Genomic DNA, 9,717 nt, shown 5'->3' on the forward strand with positions numbered 1-9,717 from the left:
AAACGTGGTAAATGTGCCCACCCACAAACTCTACGTTATGCATGTCTCACGTTTTCTGTAAAAACGAAACCAACGTGCGTTCGCTTTACTCAAGCGAACAATGCTTTCGGTGTGATAAATGTGCCCGCTATCCCGCGCCCACATCCACGCACAGACATGACAGTTCCTACGGGACTCGCCCAGCCCTCCCCCTCTCGGTTGGACGCCGCAGAGGAGTCGAGCGCGGGCAATCTGCCCGCTGTTATCAGCGCGCCCCTGCCTTGTGTTACAGCACACCGAAGCCTCTCCATCGCTGAGCGAACGGAGCACGCTTCGTATTCAACCCCTAGCTATTCATGCAGATGCATGGGCAAAGCTGCCTGGGGTTTCGAAGTGGGTGCTAAACATTATAAAAAGAGGCTATTCTCTGCAGTTTCGCCGACGCCCTCGCCGCTATACGGCGGGCGTCGAGACCACGGTAAAACAGAAGTAGCACATTTACTTCGAGCCGAAGTGGCGAAACTATTGAGCAAAGGGGCCATAGAGCCTCTCTCTCTCAAGTTCAGAGCGAAGGAGGGCTATACAGCAGATACTTCCTGGTACCGAAAAAAGACGGGGGTCTCAGACCCATACTAGATCTAAGGCAACTGAACAGAGTGCTTGTGAAGCGACAGTTCAGGATGCTCACGACCAGAAAAATCCTCGCGCAGATTCGCCAAGGAGATTGGTTCGTGTCAATAGATCTGAAAGACGCGTACTTTCAAATACAGATAGCGTCACGTCACAGGCGATTTTTGGGATTCGCCTTCGAGGGCCGGGCATATCAGTACATAGTCCTGCCGTTCGGTTTGTCCCTGGCACCCCGTACATTTACGAAGTGCATGGATGCGGCGCTCGCACCCCTCAGAATGAGGGGCGAGCGAGTACTGAACTATTTGGACGATTGGCTGATTCTAGCGCAATCTCGCTCAGTGCTCATAGAGCACACGACCACTTTACTCGATCACCTCGAGAATTTGGGTCTCAGAGTCAATTGGGCGAAGAGCTCTCTGTCCCCCAGTCAGACGATATCTTTCCTGGGCACAGAGCTGGACTCGCTGTCCATGATAGCGCGACTATCACCACAGCGCGCGGTAGACATTCAGCGTGCAGCGAACTCTCTCCGCTGCGGCACATCTGTCCCGCTCAAGAAATTTCAGAAGATGCTGGGTCTCATGGCCTCAGCATCATCAGTGCTCCAGCTGGGCCTGCTCCGCATGCGCCCACTGCAGTTCTGGCTGAAAGCGCGAGACCAATCAGGTGTAAGCCTGGGGACTTCCTCGAGGGTGAGGGTGGTGTCTACGGACGCATCCACCTCGGGATGGGGAGCGCTGCTCGAGGGCAGACCGTTCTTCGGCCAGTGGTCAGAACGGGAGAAGCTTTTGCGCATAAACTGCCTCGAAATGTTGGCAGTAGACAACGCGCGTTCCTCAAATAAAAGGACGCCACGGCCTCAGGTCCAGGAACCTGCACAGGCTGGCAGAACGCCTCCTGGTACGGGCTCAGCGCAACCTGCGCTCGCTGAGAGCAGCGCACGTGCCAGGGCTCCTAAACATAGGACCAGACAGACTGTCCAGGAACAATGTTCCGGCAGGTGAATGGTCTCTGCACCCACAGACAGTCCAACTGTTGTGGAAGAAATTCGGCAGAGCGGAAGTAGACCTGTTCGCGTCTCAAGAAAACGCTCACTGTCTGGAATTTTTCTCCAAGAGCAGGGACGCGCTGGCTCATGTATGGCCCCGCCGCCCGCTCTATGCTTTTCCCCCCGTCTCTCTCCTGCCTCGGGATAGAGCGGATCAGGGAAGAAGGATGCTCAGTACTGCTTGTAGCACCGTTCTGGGAAAACCAACCTTGGTTCCCAGTTGTGATGCAGCTAGCGAGCACTGCCCAGTGGCCCACAGACTGTGGAGTGACGGAGGTGCTTTCCTTCCTACAAGAGCTGTTGGAAAAGGGCAGGACCCCTTCCACGCTCAAAGTTTATGTGGCGGCTATAGCAGCGTTCTCAAGAACAACGCTTGGTCAGTCAATAGGAAGGAACGATTTAGTCATCCGCTTCCTTAGAGGGGCTAAGAGACTGAATCCTCCCAGACCTCCCTCAGTCCCCGTATGGGACCTTTCTACGGTACTGGAAGCCATGAAAGGTGGACCATTCGAGCCTTTACAGACGATTGATCTGAAACATCTGTCTTTTCAAGACTGTGTTTCTGCTGGCTCTCGCTTCAGTGAAGCGCATAGGGGACTTACACGCGCTCTCTGTGAGCGCGACGTGCATGGAATTTGGGCCTAATGACTCAAAAGTTATACTCAAACCTAAGCACGGTTATGTTCCGAAATCCCTCAACACACCGTTTAGGGCGCAGGTTATCTCCCTGTCAGCCCTACCGGTCCCTGATGAGGAAAGAGACGCGGGCCTCCTTTGCCCAGTCAGGGCATTACGAGCTTATGTGTCTCGCTCGTCTGTTTTCAGACAGAGCAGCTCTTTGTTTCGTTTAGCAGGCGTTCTAAGGGACTAGCCGCGTCGAAACAGAGCCTATCCAGATGGATAGTTGATGCTATAGCGCTGGCATACGCCTCCAAGGGCATGCAGTGAGGCATGGCCTCTTCGTGGGCCTGGTCGAGTGGGATTGCCTTGCAAGATATTTGTACGGCGGCGGGCTGGGCCTCCCCGTCTACATTTATAAGGTTTTACAACCTAGAGGTTCCCGCCCTGCAGGCCAGGCTGCTGTCGGTCTAGTTAACCAGTATTATCTGACCTGATGCTATCAGCTCAGAATGCTGCGTCTACTGAGCACAGCTCGATGATCAACAGTAAAAAGCAGTAGCACAAGATGTGCCTGGGCAAACGGTGTAAGACCCACATTTCCCCATCAGTTCAGGCCATACCCCGCCCTGTCTGTATGATGAAATTCGCGTCTAAGCGACGCTGCCATATGTGGAAGAGTGCAGCTTCGCCCCTCCCTCTTCCCGGACTCCCTGTGAGTTCCCTGGGTGATTGTGCACTATATGAACCCCGGGCTTTCGCCCTTGGGTCTTTGGTGTCAGATCTCAGCATGCACGGCGTTTTGCATTGGGTCCCCTAGCGTAAGATATCTTACGCAGTACGAGAGACCTCTCGTAAGAGAACGTACTCGGTTACTAACGTAACCTCGGTTCTCTCTAGAAGAGGGAACGAGTACTGCGTATCTTGCCGTGCATGCGCACGCTCTGGTTGCTTCGATGATGAAAAACCAGATAATAGCTGCCTGCGAGCGGTATTTATAGGCCTAGACCACGCCCGTTTCGGCGGGACGTGACGCAGCAGGCGCGAAGCACCCTCATTGGGTCTGGCGTCACGCCAGGCCTCGCTCGATAGGCTGCTGCAGTTGCCGCAGAGCAGCCAATAGGCGCGCGAGCTGCCTCGCCTATGTCTGCATGCTGCCGCAACGCGTTTTGCATTATTAAAAATTAAGGATAATTTTTGGCTTCAATATCTCGCGGAAAAAGGATTTTCCCCTAGCGTAAGATATCTTACGCAGTACTCGTTCCCTCTTCTAGAGAGAACCGAGGTTACGTTAGTAACCGAGTACGATTTATAAGCAGGTAAGATTTAAGACATTAATCTCAATTCAATATGTCCCCGTAATTGTGTGGTAAAAAAAAAAAAAAATCGGTGTAATAAGTGTACAATGATAGTCTTGTTTGAACTTGTACGTTCGTCTTTGGCTCAAAGCCACTTGCTGCGAACTTTTCTTCGCGGAAGCTTCACGTTTATTTAAAGTGAGTGAGATAAAATATTTAAAGTGAGTGAGATAAAATATTTCAACTCAAAACAACATTTTGTGCCCAATTATTTCCCAGACGTAGTTTTTGGTAAGTTAACTTGCCTTGCGTTCGCTATAAACAGTGGGTGATGGTCACACAAGAGGACTCGGCAGATTTGAAGTGTTACCCCCTATTGTAGTGACCATCCTCGATTAAGTTTCACTCAGGACTTTTGTAAAAGCCAAAATATGACCACACCTCAGATTTGGTCCTCTTAAAACGCTGAAAAATCTCCCGAGTACGGTCACTGCCTGCCGCCATTCCTTCTCTAATAAAAAAAACAACATTGCGCGCTGCGCCTGCGTCAGACTGTTGCTGGCTGGACAGGATTTACAGTGAGTTATTAAAATCGCGATAATCAAACACGGTTTTAATGATAATTAAAATTTGAATGATAATACTAACCGTCAGTACATTTTATCGTGGTTTATAGTGAAACCGGTAATCGTCCCATCCCTAATTGACAGCTTGTAAACGTAGTCATTGACATCTCTATAGACAGGGAAACACCAATACAAAAGAAAAGGGACAGAACCCCTCGCTACATCCCTCGGGAAAAAGACAGATTCGAGGGAATTAAGGCTCAACTCCCAAATAATTTTACGATATCATCAGATTAGTGCATCATTTGAATAAAGTGACCACATAAGTGACCAACAACCAACCAAAGACTTTCCAGAGACTCACGCGGCTGCTCACAAACACTGTTAGGCCAGCGTTCCCCGGAGAGCAGGTTGGCTTGATGCTCGAAGGCAATGCCAAAAACTGGTTGTTCACCACTTAACTGATTCAGAATGGCCCAAAGCCTTTGAGATAGCTGCTGGTTGGGCCGGTAGAAATTTTCCGAGCCGAATTAGTATGGAGGCAATCGAGCAGGCAGAAGCCTTAATCATGGCAGAAATGCAGAGCACTTCGAAAGCACAGGTGGTTGAAGTTACACGCGAAGTTTTCAGAAGACAGTTGATTAGTCACGTTTGTCCTTATAGACTTTGAGAAATGTAGTTCATGTAAGGTCATGTTACCATTAAATACACAGCATTTCGTGCTGTTACTATGATATTCTCTGGATGCCCATGAACATTTATTCATTGTTAAACATTCTTTGTCAATCCGCTGTGTTTTACACTTTGCTCATCATTGACACTAATAATTTTACTGAGCTCTATATGTTTTTCAAGCAATGTTATTTCCATTTCGTTCTTGTTGTTGGTCTCACCTTTGGACAGACGTGACCTTTGCCAAAACCAACGGCCTATTCTTGTGACCAGCTGATCCAGCAGTATGTGTATGTCCTCAGTTGGGACCCACTCAGCGGACTTTCTGACCTCTGTTTTTAATATGGGTTCATCAGCACCTGTAAGAATACATTTCCAGTGTTTATTAAAACATTATCAAACACATCAACAGTGAACGGTGTGCGAGAAGCCGACTCATGTCTTCCTTTGAAGAACAGTGCGCCTCCGAAGTCCATCAGCTTGACTTTCAGGGTGTTTGGGTAGATGAGAACGTTCATCATGTGTGTTTCGTGATAAACGCCATGATCTATGCAGTGCTGCAGCGCAACAACGAGCTGCTGAATGATGTTTTTCACTACCTGTTCCGTCAGGGAACCTCGGTTTCGTTGGTAGAACTCAAACGAGGTAATTCTGTGATGTGGACATTCCAGAACCAGGACGTCTTGATCTTTCATGACATACATGTCATATAACTGGTTGATATGTGTGCTAGTTGGAGGCTTTTATAGCATCAACATTGCAGCTGCGTCTCAACTCCAAGGTATGGGACACGCAGGCTAAAGAAAAGAGATTGACAGAAGGTTTTTTTTAATTAGTAGGCCCCTAACCCTAACCCATGCCCATGAACATTTATTCATTGCTAAACATTCATTGTCAATCCGCTGTGTTTTACACTTTGCTCATCATTGACACTAATAATTTTACTGAGCTCTATATGTTTTTCAAGCAATGTTATTTCCATTTCGTTCTTGTTGTTGGTCTCACCTTTGGACAGATGTGGCCTTTGCCAAAACCAACGGCCAATTCTTTTGACCAGCTGATCCAGCAGTAGGTGTATGTCCTCAGTCGGGACCCACTCAGCGGACTTTCTGACCTCTGTTTTTAATATGGGTTCATCACCACCTGTAAGAATACATTTCCAGTGTTTAGTAAAACATCATCAAACACATCAACAGTGAACAGTCATTCATTCAAGCCATTAGTTGATTAATCGCATGTTTATATTAATTTAATTACTTAAATATATTTGGGGCTAAACCACATACTTTGGGCTTAAAGAGTTAATTTAGCAATTTACTTTACAACTGATGTTTCTAGGCTTTCAACTATATCTTATACTGTACAGGTGTATCAATTACCAAATTACAATTTAATAAAACGATTCTTGGAGAATTTCATGAAGAATAAAGTTGTCAACTTACCAATTTCACCAGCTTCTCAGGCCGGCTCTTCTTAATACAACGGATGATCACCTAAAAAATGAAGAAAATTGTTGCAAACTTAAGTAATCTGAATCCATTTTTGTTTGTGTGCATGGTAATCTACAATCTTTACATTTCTGATGAAAACTGTAAACACTGATGTTTATGTCGGGAATGAAAGACTAAAGATAGAAGGAAACAAGAGGGGAAAAGTTTGAGCAACATACTTGTTTCTCATCCGAGATTCGAACTCCCTTATAATCACTGCGATCGCCTCTGGATTTCAGTTTCCGTCCCACTTCATAAAGAGATTCAAATGATCCTGAAAAACACACGTTAGCATGTTAATATACAGCATGAGACTGAACTCCAGCAGCAAACACACCTGAGATCAGGTGAGGAACCGACAGGAGTGGAGATTAAACTAAAGCCAGAAGCATCAGGCAGAAATGGAGATGAATCAGAGTGATAATAATAAACACTCACTGTCTCTCCGTATGAAGTTGTGCGGGACTCGAGCGGTTGTGTCGGCCTGGATTAGGATTCGAGCGGGGCGGGTCTGTCGGCCTGGTCTCGAGCGGGTCTGTCGGCCTGGACTCGAGCGGGTCTGTCGGTCTGGTCTCGAGCGGGTCTGTCGGTCTGGTCTCGAGCGGGTCTGTCGGCCTGGTCTCGAGCGGGTCTGTCGGCCTGGACTCGAGCGGGTCTGTCGGCCTGGACTCGAGCGGGTCTGTCGGCCTGGTCCTCGAGCGGGTCTGTCGGCCTGGACTCGAGCGGGTCTGTCGGCCTGGACTCGAGCGGGTCTGTCGGCCTGGACTCGAGCGGGTCTGTCGGCCTGGACTCGAGCGGGTCTGTCGGCCTGGACTCGAGCGGGTCTGTCGGCCTGGACTCGAGCGGGGCGGGTCTGTCGGCCTGGACTCGAGCGGGGCGGGTCTGTCGGCCTGGACTCGAGCGGGGCGGGTCTTTCGGCCTGGACTCGAGCGGGTCTGTCGGCCTGGACTCGAGCGGGGCGGGTCTGTCGGCCTGGACTCGAGCGGGGCGGGTCTGTCGGCCTGGACTCGAGCGGGGCGGGTCTTTCGGCCTGGACTCGAGCGGGTCTGTCGGCCTGGTCTCGAGCGGGTCTGTCGGCCTGGACTCGAGCGGGTCTGTCGGTCTGGTCTCGAGCGGGTCTGTCGGTCTGGTCTCGAGCGGGTCTGTCGGCCTGGACTCGAGCGGGTCTGTCGGCTCGACACTGGGTGTGTGTGGAAGCTCTTGCGACGGCACAAAAGCACACACTTTGGTTTCGTTGGTTTGGAAGAGACGTTTCCCAGCATTCCACACTCTCGAGACGCCAGCACGGAAACTCATCAATCTTGATTGCTTTTCTGCAAACAACAATATTGATTAGAAACATGTGTTTTATTAGCACAGATTACAGCTGAGTGATTGTCCTCATGTACAGCTGCTTTATGTTGCTAGATCAAAACAAATGGGGGAAAACTTTTGTGAAAAACAGTATTTTATTCATATGTTATGCTATGTCCTCTGTAGTGGACACCGGGACTCAGTTGTTTAAAAATAAAAGGAATTTATTTTAGGATTAATTTATTTTTCATTCACCAATCAATTTTTAGGTTTCAGGATATTTTTTTTTTACCAAACTTTGTATAATTGATACATGAACTGATATGCCATTTTACTCTATGCAATATGAGGGTAAAATGGCCATAAATGTCATTCCCATTCAGTACAATGTATCAATACACTGTATCTAATTTGCATATTTATGCATTTTTCAAAGCAGCTTTACAGAAAGTGCATGAGTCCATATTACAATTTAGAGTCTGTTATCAGAGGAAACGGTCTAAGTTATGCATTTTAGAAATGTACATATAGTCACAGTTAGCTAAAAAAAAAAAAATTTAAACAATGTAACAATTTAATGCAGAAACAATGAGTTCATTGAAGTAATGAATACTTGTTTGTTAACAAATGATTATGACATTTAGAAAATATATCATTGGTGCCAAATTTTGCAAAATACTCCTCTCGTGCTATGATCATTAAATGGCTTTCCTGGGGTAAAAGTAACGCTATGTGGCAAATGTTCTCCAGCTGTTTTATTGACCATTTCCACGGGTGAAAAACACTGAATGATCGACATTCTGTATGAGGCAGAAACATTTCGGTAAGTTGTAACTTAGCCTACTGTATCTTTCAACACGCCTATCGTTCGTTCGTGTTTATTTACTATTAACTAGTAGTAGTAAGAGTAAGAGATGATGTGAAAATGGATGTGTGGCGTGAGAGCGTGTGAAGTGTCGGTGTGTGTGTGTGTGTGTGTGTGTGTGTGTGTGTGTGTGTGTGTGTGTGTGTGTGTGTGTGTGTGAAAGCACCTGTGTTGTCCTCCGACGCGACTCTAGGGGGAGATCTGTAGATCTCCTCATCCATTGGGAAGTGTTCAGACATGGTGCAGATCCTGGACTTTATCACTGTTTGACTCTGAGTCTGAGTTTCTACAATGTTTGACTAATAACTCTGAGTCTGGTAATCGCTGCACTGACCTGAACAACTCTGCCTGTGATGTCATATGGAGCTCGCGCTGCCTGTGACGTCACAGCGGCTGCTCTGGGCGTGGCCGATCGATCGCCGCGAACACATTTAAAGGGACATTCACCCAAAAACAAAAAAAGTCATAATTTAATCACACTCATGTCGGTCCAAACGCGTAAGACTTTTGGTCGTCTTTGGAACACAAATGAAGATATTTAATCTGACAGATTTCCACGCAACAGAGTGAAAGAGATTGTTAAACTATAATCCATTTAAATCGAGCGGTTTAGTCCAAATCTCCTGAAGAGACTCGATCGTTTTATATGACGAACAGATTTAATTTAGGCTTTTATTCTCTGCTGTAAAAAACAAACCCTCTAATGTTAGCGTTATAGGGAATTGTATTGTTTTTATGTCCAAAACCACACTGCATTCGTTTATTAATCAGCATTTATTCAGTGTTACACAGCCAATACATTTTGAACATTAGGCTACAGATTCTTTAACCATGTACAGTATTTCCAAGTCATTAGTACAGAAAACTGAACACATCAATTCATAAATTAAACAATATAATAAGTGAATGAAGAGGATAATCATGATTCATTGGTATAGTTTAATAATGATTTAATCCATGATACTCTGCATAATTTGGCCCAAAACATAAAGACATTATGAAAAGATTGAGCAGTCACTGCAGATCTGAGTGTCCTGTATAAATGAGGTTGATGTAGGCTACTTTAATTCTGATACTTTCATTTCAATTCTGTGGTTTGTTCATTTACTTGGAGCTTAGGCACTGCATTGGTTATAGCCTGAAATTGATATCAACTGTAAACGTATATATTAGTGCCGACGTGAATAATAATCTTAGAGAATTTACGATTAGCATTAGCCAGCACTTTTAAATTTGCTCTGATGTCAGGCGCTCT

At 46.7% G+C, this 9,717-nt stretch overlaps 1 long non-coding RNA gene across 1 annotated transcript; it reads right to left on the bottom strand.

Moving 5' to 3' along the window:
- Positions 1–5,857: 5,857 nt before the first annotated feature.
- On the bottom strand, positions 5,858–6,972 carry LOC309478564. The gene is made up of 4 exons (XR_014199036.1): positions 6,743–6,972; positions 6,484–6,578; positions 6,257–6,307; positions 5,858–5,957 (listed from the first exon to the last, which is right to left on the bottom strand). It is a non-coding gene; the product is annotated as an uncharacterized lncRNA (long non-coding RNA).
- Positions 6,973–9,717: the final 2,745 nt, after the last annotated feature.

This window comes from Leuciscus leuciscus (assembly GCF_965113295.1).
Source record: "Leuciscus leuciscus genome assembly, chromosome: 16".
Lineage (NCBI taxonomy): Eukaryota > Metazoa > Chordata > Actinopteri > Cypriniformes > Leuciscidae > Leuciscus > Leuciscus leuciscus.